General features: G+C 39.0%; 1 pseudogene; it reads right to left on the bottom strand.

The window, feature by feature from the left end:
- Positions 1–10,537: 10,537 nt before the first annotated feature.
- LOC132435762 (phosphatidylinositide phosphatase SAC2-like) lies at positions 10,538–12,623 on the bottom strand (annotated as a pseudogene).
- Between the last annotated feature and the right edge of the window lie 7,751 nt (positions 12,624–20,374).

The following is a 20,374-nucleotide window of genomic DNA, read 5'->3' on the forward strand; positions in this document are numbered from 1 at the left end:
GTTTCTTTCTTCCTTCCTTCCTTCCTTCCTATCCCTATTCTTCTGAGCTGAGTGGTTGACAGGGTCTTGGTGCTCCAACCGGGTGTCAGGCCTAAGCCTCTGAGGTACAAGAACTGAGTTCAGGACATTGGTCCACCGGAGACCTCCCGGCCCCATGTAATACCAAACAGCGAAAGCTCGCTCAGAGATCTCCATTTCCACGCTAAGACCTAGCTCCACTCAATGACCAGCAAGCTACAGCGCTGGACCACCCTATGCCGAACAACTAGCAAGGCAGGACACAACACCATCCATTAGCAGAGAGGCTGCCTAAAATCATAATAAGTTCACAGGCACCCAAAAACACACCACCGGATGCAGTCCTGCCCACCAGAAAGGCAAGAGCCAGCCTCATCTACCAGAACACAGGCACCAGTCATCTGCACCAGGAAGCCTGCACAACCCACTGAACCCACCTTACCCACTGGAGGCAGACACCAAAAACAATGGAAACTACACACCTGCAACCTGTGAAAAGATCCCAAACATAGTAAGTTAAGCAAAGTGAGAAGACAGAGAAATACACAGAAGATGAAGGATCAAAGTTAAAAACTCACCAGACTAAACAAATGAAGATGAAATAGGCTGCCTATCTGAAAAAGAATTCAGAGTAATGATAGGAAAGATGATCCAAAATCTTGGAAATAGAATGGCGAAAATGCAAGAAACGTTTAACAAGGACCTAGAAGAACTAAAGAGGAAACAAATAATGATGAACAACATAATAAATAAATTAAAAATTCTCTAGAAGGAATCAATAACAGAATAACAGAGGCAGAAGAAAGGATAAGTGACCTGGAAGATAAAATAGTGGAAATAACTACCACAAAGCAGAATAAAGAAAAAAGAATGAAAAGAACTGAGGACAGTCTCAGAGACCTCTGGGACAGCATTAAATGCACCAACATTCGAATTATAGCGGTCCCAGAAGAAAAAGAGAAAAAAAAAAGGGACTGAGAAAATATTTAAAGAGATTATAGTTGCAAACTTCCCTAATATGGGAAAGGAAATAGTCAATCAAGTCCAGTAAGCACAGAGAGTCCAATACAGGATAAATCCAAGGAGAAACATGCCAAGACACATATTAATCAAACTATCAAAAATTAAATATAAAGAAAAAATATTAAAAGCAGCAAGGGAAAAGAAACAAATAATATACAAGGGAATCCCCATAATGTTAATGGCTGATCTTTCAGCAGAAACTCTGTAAGCCAGAAGGGAGTGGCAGGACATATTTAAAGTGATGAAAGGGAAAAACCTACAACCAAGATTACTCTACACAGCAAGAAGCTCATTCAGATTTGACAGAGATATTAAAACCGTTACAGACAAGCAAAAGCTAAGAGAATTCAGCATCACCAAACCAGCTTTACAACAAATGCTAAAGGAACTTCTCTAGGCAGGACACACAAGAGAAGGAAAAGACCTACAATAAAAACCCCAAACAATTAAGAAATTGGTAACAGGGACATACACATCCATAACTACCTTAAAGGTAAATGGATTAAATGCTCCAACCAAAAGACATAGACTGGCTGAATGGATACAAAAACAAGACCCATATATATGCTGTCTAAAAGGGACCCATTTCAGACCTAGGGACACATACAGACTGAAAGTGAGGGGATGGATAAAGATATTCCATGCAAATGGAAATCAAAAGAAAGCTGGAGTAGCAATTCACATATCAGACAAAATAGACTTTAAAATAAAGACTATTTCAAGAGACATAGAAGGACACTACATAATGATCAAGGGATCAATCCAAGAAGAAGATATAGCAATTGTAAGTATTTATGCACCCAACATAGGAGCACCTCAATAGATAATACAAATACTAACAACCATAAAAAGGGGAATTGACAGTAACACAATCATAGCAGGGGACTTTAACACCCCATTTCACCAATGGACAGATCATCAAAAATGAAAATAAATAAGGAAACACAAGCTTTAAATGATACATTAAACAAGATGGACTTAATTGATATTTGTATGGCATTCCATCCAACAACAACAGAATAAACTTTCTTCACAAGTGCTCATGTAACATTCTCCAGGATAGACTATATCTTGGCTCACAAATCAAGCCTTGGTAAATTTAAGAAAATTGAAATTGTATCAAGTATCTTTTCCGAACACAATGCTATGAGACTAGATATCAATTATAGGAAAATATCTGTAAAAACTACAAACACATGGAGGTTAAACAGTACACTACTAAATAACCAAAGATGACTGAAGAAATCAAACAGGAAATCAAAAAGTTCCTAGAAACAAATGACAATGAAAACACGATGACCCAAAACCTGTGGGATGAAGCAAAAGCAGTTGTAAGAGGGAAGTTTATAGCAATACAATCCTACCTCAAGAAACAAGAAACGTCTCAAATAAACAACCTAATCTTACACCTAAAGCAATTAGAGAAACATGAACAAGAAAACCCAAAGTTAGCAGAGGAAAGAAATCATAAAGATCAGATCAGAAAAAAATTAAAAAGAAATGAAGGAAATTTTAGCAAAGATAAATAAAACTAAAAGCTGGGTCTTTGAGAAGATAAACAGAATTGATAAACCGTTAGCCAGAATCATCAAGAAAAAAAGGAAGAGGACTCAAATCAATAGAATTCGAAATGAAAAAAGGGAGTAATAACTCACACTGCAGAAATACAAAGGATCATGAGAGATTACTACAAGCAACTCTATGCCAATAAAATGGACAACCTGGAGGAAATGGACAGATTCTTAGAAAAGCAGAATCTTCTGAGACTGGACCAGGAAGAAATAGAAAATATAAACAGAGCAATCACAAGCACTGAAATTTGAAAGCACTGAAATTGAAACTGTTATTAAAAATCTTCCAACAAACAAAACTCCAGGACCAGATGGCCTCACAGGTGAATTCTATCAAACAGTTAGAGAAGAGCTAACACCTATCCTCAAACTTCCAAAATATAGCAGAGTGAGGAACACTCCCAGACTCATTCTATGAGGTCACCATCACCCTGATACCAAAACCAGACAAAGATGTCACAAAGAAAGAAAACTACAGGCTAATATTACTGATGAACATAGATGCAAAAATCCTCAAAAAAATACTAGCAAACAGAATCCAACAGCACATTAAAAGGATCATAAACCATGATCAAGTGGGGTTTATCCCAGGAATGCAAGGATTCTTCAATATATTCAAATCAATCTATGTGATACATCATATTAACAAACTGATGGATAAAAAACTATATGATCATCTCAGTAGATGCAGAAAAATCTTTTCATAAAATTCAACACCCATTTATGATAAAAACCATCCAGAAAGTAGGCCTAGAGGGAACTTACCTCAACATAATAAAGGCCATATATGAAAAACCCACAGCGAGCATCATTCTCAATGGTGAAAAACTGAAACCATTTCCACTAAGATCTGGAACAAGACAAGGTTGCCCACTCTCACCACTATTATTCAACATAGTTTTGGAAGTTTTAGCCACAGCAATCAGAGAAGAAAAAGAAATAAAGGAATCCAAATCAGTAAAGAAGAATTAAAACTGTCACTGTTTGCAGATGACATGATACTTTACAGAGAAAATCCTAAAGATGCTACCAGAAAACTACTAGAACTAATCAATGAATTTGGTAGAGTAGCAGGATACAAAATTAATGCACAGAAATCTCTTGCATTCCTATACACTAATGATGAAAAATCTGAAAGTGAAATTAAGAAAACACTCCCATTTACAACTGCAGCAAAGAGAATATCTAGGAAAAAACCTACCTAAGAAGACAAAAGACCTGGATGCAGAAAATTATAAGACAGTGATGAAAGAAATTAAAGGTGATCCAAAAGATAGAGAGATATACCATGTTCTTGGATTGGAAGAATCAACATTGTGAAAATGACTAAACTACCCAAAGCAATCTACAGATTCCATGCAATCCCTATCAAACTACCACTGGCATTTTTCACAGAACTAGAACAAAAAATTTCACAATTTGTATGGAAACACAAAAGAACCAGAATAGCCAAAGCAATCTTGAGAAAGAAAAACGGAGCTGGAGGAATCAGGCTCCTGGATTTCAGACTATATTACAAACCTAAAGTAATCAAGACAGTATGGTACTGGCACAAAGACAGACATATAGATCAATGGAACAGGATAGAAAGCCCAGAGATAAACCCACACACGTATGGTCACCTTATCTTTGATAAAGGAGGCAAGAATATGCAATGGAGAAAAGACAGTCTCTTCAATAAGTTGTGCTGGGAAAACTGGACAGGTCCATGTAAAAGAATGAAATTAGAGCACTCCCTAATACTGTACAGAAAAATAAACTCACAATGGATTAAAGACCTAAATATAAGGCCAGACACTATCAAACTTTTAGAGGAAAACATAGAACACTCTATGACATAAATTACAGCAAGATCCTATATGACCCATTTCCTAGAGAAATGGAAATAAGAACAAAAATAAACAAATGGGACCTAATGAAACTTAAAAGTTTTGCACAGCAAAGGAAACCATAAAGAAGATGAAGGAGAACCCTCAGAATGGGAGAAAATATTTGCAAATGAAGCAGCTGACAAAGGATTAATCTCCAAAACATACAAGCAGCTCATGAAGCTCAATATCAAAAAAACAAGCAACCCAATCCAAAAATGGGCAGAAAACCTAAATAGACATTTCTCCAAACAAGATATACAGATTGCCACCAAACACATGAAAGAATGCTTAACATCACTAATCATTAGAGAAATGCAAATCAAAACTACAATGAGATATCACCTCATGACAGTCAGAATGGCCATCATCAAAATATGTACAAACAATAAATGCTGGAGAGGGTGTGGAGAAAAAGGACCCCTCTTGCACTGTTAGTGGGAATGTAAATTGATACAGCCACTATGGAGAGCAGTATGAGGTCCTTAAAATTCTAAAAATAGAACTACCATACGACCTAGCAATCCCACTACTGGACATATACCCTGAGAAAACCATAATTCAAAAAGAGTCATGTACCACAATATTCATTTCAGCTCTATTTACAATATCCAGGACATGGAAGCAACCCAAGTGTCCAACAAGAGATGAATGGATAAAGAAGATGTGGCACATATATACAATGGAATGTTACTCAGCCATAAAAAGAAACGAAATTGAGTTATTTGCAGTAAGGTGGATGGACCTAGAGTCTGTCATATAGAGTGAAGTAAGTCAGAAAGAGAAAAACAAATACCATATGCTAACACATATATATGGAATCTAAAAGAAAAAAAAATTGGTTATGATGAACCTAGGGGCAGGTCAGGAATAAAGACGCAGATATAGAGAATGGACTTCAGGACACAGGGAGGGGGGAATGTAAGCTGGGACAAAGTGAGAGAGTGGCATGGACATATATACACTACCAAATGTAAAACAGATAGCTAGTGGGAAGCAGCCACATAGCACAGGGAGATCAGCTCGGTGCTTTGTGACCACCTAGAGGGGTGGGATAGGGAGTGTGGGAAGGAGACGCAAGAGGGAGGAGAAATGGTGATATATGTATATATATAGCTGATTCACACTGTTATATAGCAGAAACTAACACACCATTGTAAAACAATTATACTCCAATAAAAATGTTTAAAAAAAAAAAAAAGTGGCAGAGACATGTAATCTTAGCTCTGCCCAGAAAGAAAAATGGGGACATTTGGAGAACACATGGGAAATCGTGTTTTGGGTATTAGGATAACAGTTTACCCAGAAAAAACACTAAGAATTACACATAAAAATAGCTAAAAAGACACATTAGCTAAAGACACATTTCTGAAAGCAGCACTCTAAAATGAGAGACCGTATCAGGCATTTCTAAAGATGAAGTGAGGGTTAACAAGGTGAGTGTGGATTTGACCTTGGAAAAGAGGCCTAAATATTTAGGGCCCACATTAGAAGTTTGTCTCTGTAATTAACACTTAAATTGAGAGCCAAAGAATAAAACTGCTGGATGCAATAAAAAGACAAGTTTGAAACCTACACTAATAGATGAAGTAATTGGGGTCCAGACAGGGGAAGTGTTTTTCCCCCTAGTATTCCAAAATGAGTAAGAGGCAGAACTAAACATAGAACCCAGTTCTGATTCTGGGTCCAGTGGTCTTTATGTCATATAGTAGTATTTGTCTTAATTTACTGATTCTAAGGAAAGTTTTAAAAAGTACGTTCTCATGTTTTCCAACTATAACAGCTATGGACTCAGACTATGTAAACTTGAAAAAGGTTTTCTTCCAAGTGTTCTTTCTGACTCTGCTCTTTGGCTGTGGACACCATCCAGTTTCTAATAGGACTTAGAATTCCTTGCTTGTGGCTTCTAAGTATTAATTTGCAGTGTAGATTTTTTCCCTGCATTTTGTTTAATGGATGAATTAGGTTTGATCCACATTCTAGTAATGTCTTATAAAAGTATAAGTTTAGAGTACATAATCTGTCAGCTTGTGAGGAAATCATTTTCAGGCGAAATAAATTCACCCGTCAGAAGATAGGATTAGTCAGGCTTGACCTGCCAAGTTGAATCAGACAGTTCTATAGCATCAGATGTTCCCGGCATTGACTTTTTAATGAGAAACGAGTCTGTAAGATCTGTTTTACTCCTCTGTAAAATATTTTATGAATTTGAACAAAGCTTTCCATCATTTAGATACTGTCAGGAGCTAAAGATGGGTTAGGCTGAGTCCAAGTAAAAATTAGCTTTCGATGGCCTGGCCAGGGGGAACATGTCTAATTTGTTAACGTGCTGACCCTCTTTCTTCCCTAAGCCAAAAGGCTTAAAAGACCATACACTAGTAAATACCTTTTATAAAGAAAAGAAAAAGACCAAAGCAACCCAGCAGAAGCTCTTTGGAAAAAATCTCATAAAGTATGCAGTCCCTCCTGCTGGCAGGGGAGGGTTGGGAACAAAGCATCTGGGCCTCTTGGCTTTCATGTCACATCCACAGCTCCAGTCCTTAAATGCAGCTTCGGGGCTTGACAACTAGAGTTGACTAGTTAAGTGGGTCGTAAGTTCCATCTTTAAATCACCCAGCTGTTCTCTTTTCTCAAGAATAAAACCAACACAGCTGGTAGGTGGGAGTTTCCCACTGTGACCCAGGAAGCCAAGGTCTGGAGACAGGTGTGTAGGGGGAAAGTGCGGCAGGGGGGGAAGAGGGAGCAGCGAGGGAGAGGCAGGGGCCTAAATCTTCTCCTGGTCTACCGGAGCACCGTGCTGGGGCTGCCCGCGGACAGGGGTGGAGGTGCCCCAAGTCGTTATTTGGAAGGAAGCTTATTTCTTGCTGTGCTCTGCAGTTGGGGAGGAACAGGGCATAATAGGATCATTGAATGTTAGAGCTGGAAGAGGTCCCATGAACTGAGTCTAATCATTTTGGAGATGATGAAGTGAAGGTCCACAGGAGGACCTGCTTGGCCCATGGACACAATTGGAGCCTAGTTATTCTAACTCCACTGAGATCTCTTCTTTGTCTAATAACTCGCAAGGCAGTATGGGACAGATGCGTACGATCCAGACCCTGGCATTAAAGACCCTGCAAGATCCCTGGGGAGACAGTATAATAATATAAACAACTTATAATAAATAATGTTGCTAGGCACAGAAGTCCTTATTGCTATACCACTGAATATGCTGAATGCACCTGAACAAGGTACTTAACCTCTCTGTTTCTTGGGTGCTACCTCTGTAAGAAGATATTAAATATTTACATACACACAAATATAGGTAGTAACTAATAGAATTAAATATAAAAATTTAATATTTAGAGAACTTATGTTCATGGCCCTGGGGATGGGGAGAGAAGGTCTATAATTTACTTTGGAACTTTCCCCAACAGGGCTGTTCACAGATCAGAGAGAACACTGAGGTTCTACTGTGGCATTTACCTTCTCCTGGCCCTCCCTCAAAACAGGGTCCTTCTCTGACCATCTGTCTTTGGGGTCTTACTTACCTCTGATGTATTCCTTTGTGATAGACCCCCATACTGCCTTTACCCAAGACCTTGGTGAAGGAGTGTGTTTCTCTCACTCTTTGAAGCACACAAGGTGACAACATAACTAGTCTAACAGAGTGATCGGTGTTAGAAGGTGAGGGTCAGAGAGGAAGTGGCTACTCTTCCTTGTCTTCCCCTTTGCAAGGTGACAGGTGATTTAGTGGGTACCTTTGTGATCTAAGCCAAAAAAATGAGACAAATTATAGTAACTGAGGACTATGTCTTGAGAACTCTGACAATCCTTTAAGGATTCCTGCATTGATTCAGTGAGTCCCCTTGTCTATATATAAACATTATGCAAACAGGTGTAGAATGGAGCCGGGAAACCTGGATTTTATTCTTCCCTCTGCCACAGCTGTGTGATCTTGGTGAGAACTTATATCTCTGATTCCCAGTTTCTTCATCTTTAAAAGGAGACAATTTTTCTTCTCTGTGTGACCTATAAGGTTGTTAAGGGAGTGTAATGAAATAATGTATGTGAAGGCACTGACTATAAAGAATATCACACCTGGGAGGAAAGGAACCCTCCTGCACTCACGGTGGAAATGTAGATTAGTGCAGCCACTATGGAAAACAGTATGGAGGTTTCTAAGAAACTAAAAGAACTACCATATGACCGCCAATTCCACTCCTGGGTGTATATCTGAAAAGAGAGAAAAACACTAATTTGAAAAGATACATGGACCCCAGTGTTCATAGCAGCATTATTTACAATAGCCAGTACATGGAAGCAACCTACATGTCCAGTGACAGATGAATGGATAAAGAAGATGTGGCACATATGTACAATGGAATATTACTCAGCCATAAAAAGAAACAAAGTTGAGTTATTTGTAGTGAGGTGGATGGACCTAGAGTCTGTCATACAGAGTGAAGTCAGAAAGAGAAAAACAAATACTGTATGCTAATGCGTATATATGGAATCTAAAAAAAAAAAAAAATGGTACTGATGAACCTAGTTGCAGGGCAGGAATAAAGACGTAGACATTGAGAATGTACTTGAGGACATGGAGTGGGAGGGGGAAGCTGGGGCGAAGTGAGAGTAGCATCGACATATATACACTACCGAATGTAAAATAGTTGGCTGGTGGGAAGCAGCCGCATAGCACAGGGAGATCAGTTTGGTGTTTTGTGATGATCTAAAAGGATGGGATAGGGAGGGTGGGAGGGAGATGCAAGAGGGAGAGCATATGGGGACATATGTATGTATGTGGCTGATTAACTTTGTTGTACAACAGAAACTAACACAGTACTGTGAAGCAATTATACTCCAATAAAGATCTATTAAAGAAAAAAAAAGAATACATTTCTATAATAATGTTTCACTCCAAATAAGGTGAATGCAGAAAGGAAACTAGTAGTTGAAATATTACTGCCTAGTTTCTGTTTTTTTCTTTTTAAATTACAATGATATTTTATTTTAAATAGTCACAACATCTGACACTTCAAAAAAAGATACCACTAATAAATAACAAAAGTGGAAATATCAAAGTTACAACAGACAATGTTTAGCTGAGAATCACTTCAACAGAGTAAGACTCGAAAGATATCAGACAAACCAATACTTGTTTGGAATAAGGTGTGCAACTTTCTTACTGTATAGGCTTACAGACAAGGCCCTGGTTCCACGTGACCAAGGTTACAGTCATAAAACCTAAAGTTTTAGCACAGTTGTGCTTCAGACTAAATTTTCAACAGTTGTGCTTGTCTACACAGGATGTCATGGACTGCCCCCTGCCAAAAATTACAACTTGAAAGACTTCTTTCAAGCATTACCGGTATCCAATATGTATACATTCTTAACATTTCTGAAAAGAGAGCAAAATTAATAGGTGCTGGTATTCACATCTGACATCTCAGGTTTTATGACTGACAAGTCTTAATGCTCCTAGACTTTGAGGTGTACAAGGTAGCAGTATTTTAAATTTAAGTAGAATGTGGGGAAAATTAGGATCAAATGGGCATTCATTTCTTGACTGTAGCGCCATTAGCCCTCAATTAGCTCTTTACAGGGAATGGTTAAGCCATCAAAAACTAAACCAATAGTTTTTATATGAAAATGCTTCTCCATACTAGTAACACTTTGAAGTCACTAAAAACTAAGTATTTACCTTGAAATGAACTGACAAACAGAACAAAAACAAATTATGAAAAATGCTAATCACCTAAATGGATCCACGTCCATACATTCTACCCACCCACACCACTCCAAAAAAGGTTCAGGTTATTATGTCCCAAAGTAATCTATTCCTGAATTACTTTTAAAGAGAAAACTGCTCTGTAGTATATAAGCTACGCAGGTCTACACATTCTAGAATGATGCACTTCCATTGTCCTAGCTCTCAGGTTCAGTCTCCTTTTAAAATCTTTCCAAATAAACATAATTAGAATTTGTGATCCCTAGATTCAAAGACAGTACAGGTTATATGACACCTCCTTTTTTTTTGGATTAAATAAAAGCCACAGGATTCTGAGTGGCTAAAAACTAAATCTGAATTATGTGTGTCTGCATTGAGTAAACATTTTTAAGTTCTTTCTGCTGGACTTCATTAACTACTTCAGGTTCTGCAGGGCTCTTCTGAACCCTTGCCATGGCAAAGCTTATCCCCTGGTTTAATCCAGCTTAGGTGATATTAGCGGCCTGGACAATGGAACTTTGAATCTTTGCAAAGGGAGAGACTGCTCTGCTGCTACAGCTCTCTAAAGGAGAAGGAGTTACGTGAAGCCCTCTCTCAAGTTCAAGTGTGCCAGATTCGGAGCCGGGGGTCTTTTGAGATACAACTGAATGCACTGGTTCAACTGACAAAAGCTGTGGGCCTGTTGCAGACAAAGACACATCTAATTGAGATGGTAGAGAAGGTATCTGTTCCATTGATTCAAATTGAGCGTCTTCGTTAGAAACTTGATTGGTCATGTGATTTCCTCCCTCACTAGCCTGAGAAACAGACCTGGTTTCTGACAGCTGGCTCATTTTGTTTTGTGCATCTTGAACAAATCTGTGGCAATAAATATCCGTGGACTTGGCAAAGCCAGTCAGTGTTGTTTATGTTGTCAGACGAAGGACTTTTCTTCAGAGAAGACTCATAGCCTTTTCCAGGCCCACTTTCATGAGCAATAATAACCTCTGAAGGAACATGAATGCTAATATCAGTGTCGCTCATAGACTGGGATCGACTGCCTAATCGAGGTATTGAAGCAATACTACCACAGCTAGGAAGCACATAGTCTACTGGCCCTGCATTCTCTAGAGAGTTAGCTAGCTGCCTGTCTTCATCAGACTTGGAATTCATCAGAGTAAGGAATTCATCAGAGTGGTGTGAGTCATTCTCTGAAGACATTTCCCCATCTGACTGCCTGGGCTTTCTTATCCATCATACTAGCGTTTTCCATGATTTCAAGACTCCCAAAGATTTACTTTAAGTTTGGTTTTAGAGAGTTAACTTTCATTTCAGGTTTTGTAAAGTTCCCTAGCTTTCGTAGATTGCCAATATTTATATTGGATTTGGTCTGTTTCACTTTTTGATTTAGAGATGAAAATTTGCTCATTACATTTTTTTTCCCCTGGGCCAAAGAGCCTTGGTTTTGAGATCTGATGCCAGTGATGTTTTCATGAGGTTTACTGCTCCTCCTCTCAAGCTTCCTCTCTGTTATAGGTACATCTAATCCCATGACTTGCTTGGTGATCTGCAGCATCTCTGCAGTATGTGCAGAAAAGATATCAAAGGGTATCTTTTCCATCCTCTACTGGATTGCGCACTACAGCTCTCAGGATGTGGAAATAGCCACTTGCTTCTTTATATCTGTAGTGCAGTTGCATGCAGGAGGACTTTGCCTTACCAAAAAGAGTGGGTTCAGGACCTATTTCAGTTTTTTCCAGGTCTTCTGGACCTAGTCGTTGATACTGGTTTACTTCGTCAACTTCATCATCATAATAGGCTACAGAGTAGGCAGAGGTAGAAAGCAGCGACAGCACGTCCACATCTCTGTGAACAGCATCAGTGAAGGTGCACTCTTAAAACTGTTGCTTGAGCCAAGCCATAAAAATTACCTCAGGACACGTATTTTAATGTGAAATAAATTCTAAACCTACTAATAAGTGTTACTTTATCCTAGCTTCTATTTTGACACTAATATTTGCATGGGTCAAACATGATCTCAGTCAAAAGCATTTTGTCCAGAACGAAAAGCACTTGGCACGTACGTAACAGGCAGTCAAGAAAAATGTCAGCCCTCCACCCCGCCCCGCATTTTTACCAAAGTATAAGCTACAGTAAATAGTTAATTTCCCTCCCCGCCACCGTCCACCCCACTTAAACAGAAAAAATCCCCCAAAACAAAAAACCCACACTTTTTTTTTTTTTTAAACACGGACAAGAAAAAAAAGAAAACCTCTTTCAGGGCTTCCCGGCCACGCCTGTAGCTTGGAAGCAAGGGCTGCCACCCTCGTTTTTCTCTTCCCGCCAGTCAGGCATCCCCTCCTTCCACGCGATGAACACGAACACCGCCAGCACCGCACGCAGCCTCGCCCCCGCGACAATGGTCGCGTAAAAGCCACCGTCATCAGGGGACATTAACAGGAGGCTTTGGAAAAGCAGTAATTTACAGGACAAATACAACCTCACAGGAACTTTAACCATAAGTCCTGCAACAGGGAGAAAAATCTTGAAAGTCTTCGCCAGGCTGCCTGCCTTCGGGCTGGGACTCGGCAGCGTTGCCCGTGGTGTTTGCCGGCCGCTGGGCGGTCGGAGGAGGCCGGTGGGAGCGCGGCCTCGCGTCAGTCCGTCCGTCCGTCCGTCCGTCAGTACACCAGGCGAAGCTCAGTCAGAGGCGCCTGCAACAGAGCTGACGCCTAAAGCGACTGCGGAGACTGGGGCAACTGCCTCTCTCTCTCTTTTTTTTAATTGAAGTATAGTTGATTTACAACGTTGTGTTTCAGGTGTACAACGTAGTGATTTAGTTACACACACACACAAATATATACACACACACACATATATATATATACATTCTTTTTCAGATTCTTTTCCATTGTAGGTTATTAAAAGATATTGAATATAGTTCTCTGTGCTATATATTTATTTCATTTATTTTATACATACATTTAGTTTATTTATTTTATTTGTGGTGGTGTGTATCCGTTAATCCCAAACTCCTAATTTATCCTTCCCCCATTTCCCTGTTGGTAACCACAAATTTGTTTTCTATGTCTGTGAGTCTGTTTCTGTTTTGTAAATAAGTTCACTTGTATCATTTTGTTTAGATTCCACATATAAGCAATATCATATGAAATTTGTCTTTTTCTGTCTGACTTCACTTAATATAATAGTCTCTAGATCCATCCATGTTGCTGCAAATGGCATTATTTCATTCTTTTTATGGCTGAGTAATATTCCATTGTATATATGTACCACGTCTTTTTATCCATTTATCTGTCGATGGACATTTAGGTTGTTTCCATGTCTTGGCTATTGTAAATAGTGCTGCTGTATACATTAGCGTGCATGTATCTTTTTGATTTAGAGTTTTCTCTGGGTATATGCCCAGGGGTAGGCTTGCTGGATCATATGGTAACTCTATTTTTAGTTCTTTTAAGGAACCTCCATACTGTTCTCCATAGTGGCTCGTACCTAGCCTCTTTTAATAAAAATTAGCTGATATTTTTGAGCCCTTAGTATGTGTTAGTCACTGTTCTGAGAGTTTATCTCACTTCATCTTCACAAGGGCTTTTTGAGGAGGGTATAGTCTTAAGCTCCATTTTACAGATGGAAAACTAAGGAGTACAGATGTTATTTGCCCAGAGCCCCACATTTAGGAAGTGATGGGCTGGGGTTCAATCCAGGCAGTCTCTATTAACTAGAGATTTCTGGGAGTCCCTGAATGTAGGCATATGGGTAGTGCTGTATACCATGATGTGACTTGATGGGCTGAGTGAAGGCCACCTGCCCATAACTTTCTCCCTGTGCAAGTGTCATGATGGTTCAAATCCACCATATTGGTTTCCTAGGGCTCCCATAACAAATTACCACAATCTTCGTAGCTTAAAACACATTTGTTCTTTCCTAGTTCTGGAGGATAGAATTTGGAAATCAGATGTCATTCGGGGCATACTTCCTCTGGAGGCTCCAGGGGACTTTCTTGTCTTTTTTACCTTCTGATGGCCTTTGGTGTTCTGTGACTTACAACAGCCTCACTCAATCTCTGCCTCCATCTTCACATGACCTTCTTCTCTGTCTTCTTCTCTTCCTCTAAGGCACCAGTCACTGGATTCAGGGCCCACCCTAAATCTAGGATGGTTTTGTCTCAAAATCCTTAACTATTTACATGTGCAAAGACCTTATTTCCAAATAAGGTCACAGGACATTACACGCACCACTTAAGATATATTCTTTTAGATTTAGAATCACTCTGTCCAGAGTCCAATTTTAACAATCAAAAAGTAGGAAAGACTTTTTGTGAATGGATGTGTTTTGGGGTCATTTATTCTGGGGCTACAGCAAACCAGGAGTCTTGAAAGAAGACAGGAAGTGAAGATGAGACACAAAAAAGGGCAGATGAGAGGGAAGGAATTGAACACAAATTTCAGTTTATTTTGTAGTTTGGATAAAGGTTTTGCTGAGAGTATATTCTCCTGAGTGGCCTTCATAGAAGGGGATAGAAGAGGCAGTCAACCACCCAGTGAAAACCTCCGTCTACCAGTTTTCTAACATGAGCTCTAACTTGCACTGGGGCCTGCATACTTTTTTGAAACTATGTTCAGAAGTACAGACTGTAAATCTCACTTGCAGCAACAAAAACAATTTCTAATTGCATAGAAAGCAAATTGCCGCCAGCAAGGCGAGTCCACTGCCCCCTCATATTATGGAACATGTAAATTGTCTCTCTTACTCTTAAACCTCCAAAACGTCACTTTGCATCTGGCTCTCTCCATGAATATTTTTTGGAGCATTTTAGGAAAAGCACTGCTCAATGACTAAGAAAGGATTGTACTGAACATGAGACCAAAACCATATCCCACTGAGATCTCAGTGACTGAAGGCCAGCCTTTTACGTCTCATTACCTCGGTCTCTCCATGAGCCAGTTTACCTCCCAGGGATCCTGTGAGTATTACAGATACACATTTAGACAAAAGCAGGCAACCTCAATGCCAAGGACGTGTAGGGAGCTCTGTGTAGTTGTGTGACTAACTGCATATATGTGCCACGGTGGGAGGTGTTACCATCTTTCTAAACAGGCAGGGGTTTGTACACGTCTAGGAAGCAGGTCTTGTGTAGTAAGATATCTCCAGTGCCCTCATCCTTGTACTGTACAAGAAGAGGCTCCAGAGCTAGCACTTAAACGTGTTAAACTGGAAGGAGTACTGTACTGAGTTTGCAAGCGTTAAGAGCGTCTGGATTTTAAACTGATGAAGATGATGCCGAGTTAAATGACTTGCCCAAGGTCAATGATTGCATTATGCCATGTAGATTAAAATGGAAAGGCTTGTATTATAATGTTCATTCATCCAGCATTCATTCCATTATTCTACCTTCAAAATAAATCCTAAATCCAATCACTTCCTACCATCTGTACCACTACTGGCCTTTTCCAAAACATCATTCTTCTTGCCAGAGTTTTTGCAATAGCCTTTAGCAGTTCACACTCTTCCTATCCGTGTTCATCCCCCAGCCTCTAATCTGCATAGAAATCTGAGTTATCCCTTTAAGCTGTTAGGTTATGTGCTTCTATGCTCAGAACATTCAATGGCTTTTCGCCTTAGCGAGAGCAAAAGCCAAAGTTTATTAAATGATCTGCAGTGCCTTGCACGACCTGATCTAGTCTCCTACCTTTCCCTGCTTTGTTCACTTCAGTCCAGCCATACTCACTTCTTTTCTATTCTTTGAAAATGCCCCAAATGCCCTTATTTCAGGACCTATAATGTCTTTTTTTTAAAGGCAGCCTCAAGTCTTGCTCCATCGTCTCCTAAAAGTCTCGGGTCTTCCCTCACAGCACTTTATAAAGTAGCACCTCTCATACCCTTAATCTTCACCTACACTTACCCTAAATCATTGCTATCTGTAGCATTTGTCACTGCAGAATATAATGTATATTGATTTACTTTTCATTGCCTGTATCTCTCTTAAAAATGTGAGCTTCATGAGATAGAGTCTAGGACTGTTTTTCCACCTCTGTATCCTCAGTGCCTAGAAAGGTGCCTACCATGTAGTGGAAATTTAATAACCCATTAGGTAATTGAATGACCCCCATTTCCTTGGACCTAATGGGAAATGACAGTACTGCCTTTGCTTTACTTTCCTTAGGGTTCTCTCTGTGGGTATGTGTGGGGTCATATAAAGTCCTAGAAATGAAAGAGCTTCATAAACTGTTAAAGTGCTATACACAAATGTGAGATAAGTTATTATTTCTAGGCTATGGTCTCAGGTGATTCTAGAGCAGAACTTTGCCTTGAATTCAAGACAGTGGGGTGGCATTCCCCTGGATAACTTTGGGATACACTGTGAATTATAAGCTAATTTAAAATATTAGAATCTGTGGATTTGTAAATAATATAAAAGGTAAAATAAGCCTAAATTTAAATTTGGTATTTAAATTTGTTTCAGCCCATCCCCGACATCTAGCCTCTGCTTGAATGCTGCAAGTGGCTGGGGGTTACTCCGCTCTTCTTTAAGGCAATCCTTTCTGGTGATGGATATTGCAGTTGCCAGAACATTCTTATCTGTGGTAAGTTGGTATCTGTTCATCTGTGACATCCACACAGTAGTTCCCTTCCCCCTAGTCCCTGCTGCTGAATCCATGTGGAAATCTTCTAGTCTGACCCTCCAAGGTTTCTCTCTCAGCCATCTGTATCAGTTCAACTTAGGACATACCTCTTCCCCCACTAGAAATCTGAGGACTGCTGCTTTCTGAATACACTAGACCATTCTGACAAGAACGGCAATGATCATTGAAGCTACAGTTCAGGAAAAACGTGTGCCAGCTGCCTCCCACCAGGGCTCCTTGTGCTACTTTACTGCTTCCATGACAGGGACGTACCAACTATCAGACATGCCCTCCGGGTCCCCATTTCGTCTCTCCTCAATTGCTCCCAGTTGTAACCACTTATTTTCTTGCTTACTTCTTTGCCCCGATGCTCTCCCAACCCTCCTCTCACTATCTGCAGGGGGAGAAATTGTTCATCTCCTACCAAAGTGGCCTGATTCCCCCACTGATTTTCCTAGCTCTGACAGTAACTGGCTCTGTGACCTTGAACAAGTCATGTCTTCTTTCTGTAACTGGCTATTCTCTCAGGTCTTCCCCAGATCTGAAATGTTAAATTTAAAATTCCGAGTGAATCCTTGTTCTAAAAATTAGAATGAAAAAATGCTTAGACACAAACCTGGTTAAGAATTTAATTGGATCAATATTTGAGCACGCCTCAGGGGCCATATGTGTATGGTTCTAGACACTAATGTGGGTACAGAACAATCCTGACCTGCTTTCAAACCAATTAGTGTTCCTAGAGAAATAGATCAGATGTGTGAAACAAGAACCATTAATTTTGGAAATAAATTCTACTTGGATAAATCAAAAAGGAAAAAGTGACAGAAAACTGTTGGCTGTCTGTCTTGGAAATTTGAATTTCATATTGATTCATTATGGCAAGGCTTACTGGTGAAAGGCACAGAATTTAGAATCAGAGTGCCTGGTTGTAAAACTTATTCCCCTTTTCACTAGATAAGTGGAAAAGGGCTGCATTATTTGATTTCTCTATTGCTCAGTTTCTTTTTTTGTAGATAGGTATGATAAGATTACTTTGTAAATCTGTTCTGAGGATACATGTAGTAATGTATACAAACTCCTGGGCAAAAGCCTGCACATAGTGTGTGTTCATTGAGTGGTTGCTTTTTCTATTCTTGTTGGTGTCCTCAATCCCTTTATTTCTTAGTCTGTGTTGTTTTTCCTTTGATATCAGTTCTCCTCCTTTACCAGTGTTTCTAGTGTTTCATACAGTCCTTACGATCTCAGTGCTTGAAGTTCTAAGATACTTTCAGAGTATGAAAAAACTCAGCACATAATTTTCAACTTTGGAAGACTTGTGGTAAAGTGGGTGGAGTCATAAGCTTGGGGATGGAGGTGTAAGTCCTAGGATATGATTGTAGCTTAGGGTGATTTAAATTATATAAGTAAAAAAAATCAGGTCCCCATAAAAGATATGTTATTATTTCTTTTTTCCTTGAATTATTTTGTATTAAACAAGAACAGCAGGAACTTTTTTATATTTCAGGCAGAAGAATTGTGTTGGCTAAATATGGTCACGACTCTTTTGTGAGCGATCAGAGATTTTTCTCCTTTTATGATTGAAGACATATTACCAAAGAATATAAGGAAAATACCTTAATGCTAGATGCATGTTATTCAAGGTCCTGAGTATGGCATCATAGTACTTTTGTTGAAGAAAGGAAAGGCTAACCATAACATTCAAATTTAGGCACACATAATGGTCTTCTAGTCAATGGTGTGCACACTAGAAACGAAATATTCTGTTTCTGGATGTTGGTCTTTCTTGCTTGAAGATTATACTGCTTTTACCCAGTTTCTAGCCTCTCTTTGTCTCTGGGTGAGGAGAAAGGTCTCATTGTTTAGTCAATCTCCCTCCCTTACGCATCCACAGTTGCATTAGGTGGTTGGATTGACAACGGCGCAAAACCTCCCTACAATAAGAATTCTACACTTCCACTTGTGTTTGGAGGCAGGGATCTCTTCCATGTACCCCTAAGCCCCTACTGATAATGATAATTATCAGTACTGCCGGCAAGATGTAGTTTTCAGCACCAAGGAGAGCTCCTACAAAGTGAGTTATAATGAAAAAAAGCATTATTCTTATCTTGGGCAGTGTAGGTCTATACTATTGGAATCTACTTCCTGGGTCTATGTTGTTCTCACTTGTTTATTCACCAAAAATATTTCCTAAGTGCTTACTAAGTGCCAGGAATAATGCTAAACCTGAGGGATATGATGGTTAACATGGCATGTGCCATCTTGTCCCATGATGCTCTAGACCTCAAAGGACAAGCACTCTCAAACTAGCCTGTAATCTTTTAGGGTCAGGTGGCAAACAGTCCCTTAAAAGTGGAGTCATTTCAATACTTAACAGCTACTTACTTGAAGTCTCATAGAAAGGATTTTTATATCTTTTGGCTACTTATCAGTGTAACCATTAAGTCTCTTTTATGGTCAAAAAGCTATGATGATGAATATGAAGAAAAGTGAAGTAATAAAAACCCAACCAGAGGCTACTGTACAGTGTCACTTCCACTATATTCTGTTGGCTTATGCAGCTCTCAGCTCTGCTCAGAAACAAGAGGAGGGGACAAAGGCTTTACATATTGATGATGTGATCTTGAGTGGAATGATCACACTATAGAACAGCATGTGGCATGGGGTATACTGTGGCCATATTTTGAAGATATGTACTCTTCTAGTTCATTTTATCTTTCTGTAATTAGTCCTAATATATTTAATTTTACATATGGTAAAACTGAGTCTGAGGCTACTTAAGTATTTAACTTTCACATATGGAACTTCTCAGGGAAAAGTAAAAAAAAAATCCTGTATCTATCACAGATTTTCTTATGCTACACAGAGATCCTGTTTTGGTTACTAATGCTAATTATATTGGGATCCAAAGACTCAGTAAATATTTGTTAAGTGACAGAATGAACAAAGGATTGAATTAATATAGATTGAGGTGCTTGAGTCTTCCTGGGTGTTGTAGACATATATAAAATATGGTTTTGATATTTAATGACAACATTCTAAATTTTATGGTTTGATTGTGTATTGATGAAAATCATATGAGCAATAAGGTCAGGATTAGTTGGTTACTAGACCTATCTTGTGTCACCTTGGGAAAGGCAATTGTTAAATATTCAGGAATTTTGCCTTCTGGTGATTAAACAGTTGGTAATGGAAAGTATGTGCACCACAAAATTGACAAATACTATCTATAAATATAAGCTTACTTTTTGTTTTCTTTTGAGTGGTACTAGTTTACCAGAATACCACTGGACCATGGTGCTTAAGAGTCTTTGCCTCATTGAGGTGACATGATTCCCACTCTACAGAAGTATAGACAGTGTAGTATAAATATACATGATAAAGTATAACTGTATATATAGAAAATTACAACTGTAATATAGAAAATATATAGAAAATATACAACTGTATATATAGAAAATTACAATTAAATTGTAATTTAAGGCATTTAAGGTGTTTGAAGACCTTATTCTTTAGATCAATGATGTGCTTGGTTTTAAACAAGTTAGTTACAATTGTGGTGAAGTT

This window comes from Delphinus delphis, chromosome 13 (genome assembly GCF_949987515.2).
Source record: "Delphinus delphis chromosome 13, mDelDel1.2, whole genome shotgun sequence".
NCBI lineage: Eukaryota > Metazoa > Chordata > Mammalia > Artiodactyla > Delphinidae > Delphinus > Delphinus delphis.